We start from the raw sequence: 3,360 nt of genomic DNA, 5'->3' as shown, positions 1-3,360 counted from the left end.
TAAGACCATATCTGGGATTAAGCACAAATGGCATATAAAATTTCACTGCCCCATCAACTTCACAAGAAAGCTCAGAAACAAGGCATATTTGTAACTGGATCTTTTCGTTAGCTGGAATATTACCTAAGCTATACTCAAAAATATCGCCAGACGTGCTGGTCTCTCGCAACAAAATGGCAGACTGTCCCTTATCTACAGCTTCCTTGTACTCCTTTTTGGCAACATCTTTGTCTTTAGATTTGGCAACTAAATGGACATCACCAATTTTAGCTTCAAATTTATATACGGCACTGTCTTCTTCCACAGGGAAAACAAACTTAGCTTCTGTCTTGTGTTGGCTTTCATTTATATATTCAGCTTCGACGTTGACATGTGATGTAAATCCATTAATGGATATCGTGTGAGTGGCATAGTGAAGAGAAACTTTTGTTTTCTTTTCGCAGATGATTCCAAATACCATTAAACAATCCATTTTGTATTTAAGATACCTGTATAGAAAAAAATATACAAAAATGAAAGAAACCAAATAAAAAATGGAAATATTGAGGATCCTGATGATAATTACATGCAAAGATCAAATTAGCAACACAATTAATTCATATATAAATATGGCAGGTCAGTCATGAGTGCCACTTGTAACATGTCACCTCGTACAGTCTGTTGCATATCTGAACTGTCTGTGACTAAACTGGCAAAAACACCAAGACTGCTTGGTGGGTAGCATGCTATCTAGATGCAATGAAGTATGTAAATTCTGTCAAAACCTGTCAAAGGTTTGATGAAATGAAGAGAGGCATAGACGATTCAATTACATAAAATTTATATATACGAGGATTTACAAATTTCTGTCTTTGTGCACAGGTTTACATTTTGCAGCTGATTACAGGTTGGACTCTAAGCCATATCAGATGGCTTTAAACTAGAAGGTGGAAAACTCTAAGAGAAGAGCATTGGATATGTGATTCACTGAATTTGCTGCTAACATTTGCACTTTCTTTCTTCCATATGCTTTTCTCAAAAGTGTGATGGCTCCTAAACAATACTTCACCACTGAAATCAAATCATCTGTCTGGATACACTTATGGCTATAATAATGAGAAACTCATGGGAGAATTCACTTGTATATATGTATATATGCATGTTTTTGTCTTTTTGATTTGACATGGTATGATAGTCATAGAAAAATGTAACTGTTGTACAAGTTCTCTCCTCTATTCTGAAAGCTTTCTGAAAACATTGGGCCATAGGGAAATATAACCTAACTTGGAAACAGGCAAGTGTTAGTAACAGCAAGGCCATCCTGTTTTAGTGTATCTACATTAATGAATTCCACCCGACACATGCAAACATGCAAAAGGGAACAATAATAACATAACAACGATGATGATAATGATGTGAAGTCATTCTCTTAAAACTGTATGTCTATCAAAAGCATTTGACTTTACTAACACTGAATATGGATTTGATAAATTTTGTGATAAAACTCTTCCAACATATTCCTTTGTCTTACAACACTACCTGACAAGTTGTACTTTTGGTCTTTAGTGCTTGTTCTGTTATCCCATAATGAAACTAAAATGGATTCATCTTAACTTTTATTCTTTTACTTGTTTCAATCATTAGACTGCGAACATGCTGGGGCACTGTCTCGAAGATGTGAGTAGAACAAATCTCTTAATAGAATCTCAGAATATGATGTACACATAAATGTCAAGGTTTTTCAAATAGTTTCTAATATCATAAGAATGATAGTAATGATGAACCAAGACAAAGTACAGATGTGATAAATGTAGGATAGAGTTTTATACAATTGTTTCAGATATTTATTAATTAAATCCTGTTTCTTTAAGGAATTTATAATGACCAAAGTCAATGTGAAGCCTAGTGAGTATTGAACCTACAGCTAGATAATGATTATTTTACTTAGTTTTGTAGAGTAAAATGGTTGGTACTCAGTTTGTCTTTAACAGTTTCTCTGTCTTTAGCTGTCTTTTACAGTTTCTCTACCATATTTCAGTTGAAATGCATTGCCTTTGTTTTCATTAATTTTTTGAAAATAAGGAAGAATTAAGTGATATAACTTTGTCATTATTAAGCCAGTGTTTGGGACATAAATTAGAATAATATCTTGATGGAAGGTTATAATTTAGATCACATAAAAACAGGAAGTCTGTGTCACTGAATCCTCAAAAGTGCTTAAATGGTTTTTTTCAATCTTGTTTTTAGTCTTAGAAATATATTTACATTTCACACAGAAATTAACACAAAATCAATAAATATATGATTATAGCTCTATATTTTATTATATTTTAAAGCCGAATAGATGTATAAGATATTTTTTTAATGATATTTTAGAGGAATTAGTAAAGTATTGATATACAAGTTAAGATGTTAACGTATTTTTCTCAGTTATACAGTAATGAAGGTTTTAAACATGAAATAAACAGAAATTGTTAAGCAGCCATTTTGTTTTTTATGAAGTTTGTAGCTTTTTCTAGTAACTTCTCTGAATTCATTGGTTGTATATTCTGAGAGTCCAGCCAAACCATTGCTTTCTTTTCCATTAATTCCCATTCACAATGCTGAGAAGCTAATTTTTCTCTTAGTACAGCAACAACAAGAGCTGTAGCCCATATTTTATCACTAACGGATGGATTCTCATTGTTCAGGTCCTTAAGAGAAATATTGAGAGCTTGAGCTAATTGATTATCTAGATTCCAGAAACCAGAGAAAGTTTGTAGGTCAACCAAACATGCTAAAACGCCCTTAATTGTTCCCGTTGAAGAGGCTAAGTCTGACTTTTGAAGTGACTGAGGTGACTGTCTTGAATTCTCAGTATTTACACTCATGGAATTGGCCATGAAAGCATCCATTCCAGTTTCCTCTTCTCTCAGACCTAATGGCATTGACATATATGCATTTGCAACTCCTTTGGGCATACATGACATTTTTTGTGATGACACGGAACGTTTCCTGAACTTAGATTTTTGACATAGTGGAGAGGGCATTAGACAAGCAACTGGACCATGTTTATCCAAACCAACAAAACTTGTGTACTTTGAAACCAAATTAGCCATTGTACCCAAATCAATAATCTCTGATTTTATTTCATCACCTTTACCCAAATCTTCTTTTAATTCCAATTCCTGTATTTTCCTTTTCACACAAAGACGGTGTATTGTCATTTCTTTATCATTCTGTCCCAACAAACTTGCTTCAAAGTCAAGTGAAAAGTCTGATTCACCAATTTTACCACAAAGATTCAATTTCACATTTTTGCAACTAGTCTCAGTTTCATGCAAAACTAGATAAAGGATTAATTTTTCTTCACTGAAAATACAGGGCAGCCTTTCTGGAACT

This window comes from Octopus bimaculoides, chromosome 15 (genome assembly GCF_001194135.2).
Source record: "Octopus bimaculoides isolate UCB-OBI-ISO-001 chromosome 15, ASM119413v2, whole genome shotgun sequence".
Classification (NCBI taxonomy): Eukaryota; Metazoa; Mollusca; class Cephalopoda; order Octopoda; family Octopodidae; genus Octopus; species Octopus bimaculoides.
The sequence above is the reverse complement of the archived record's forward strand: the minus strand, read 5'-3'. Positions refer to the sequence as shown.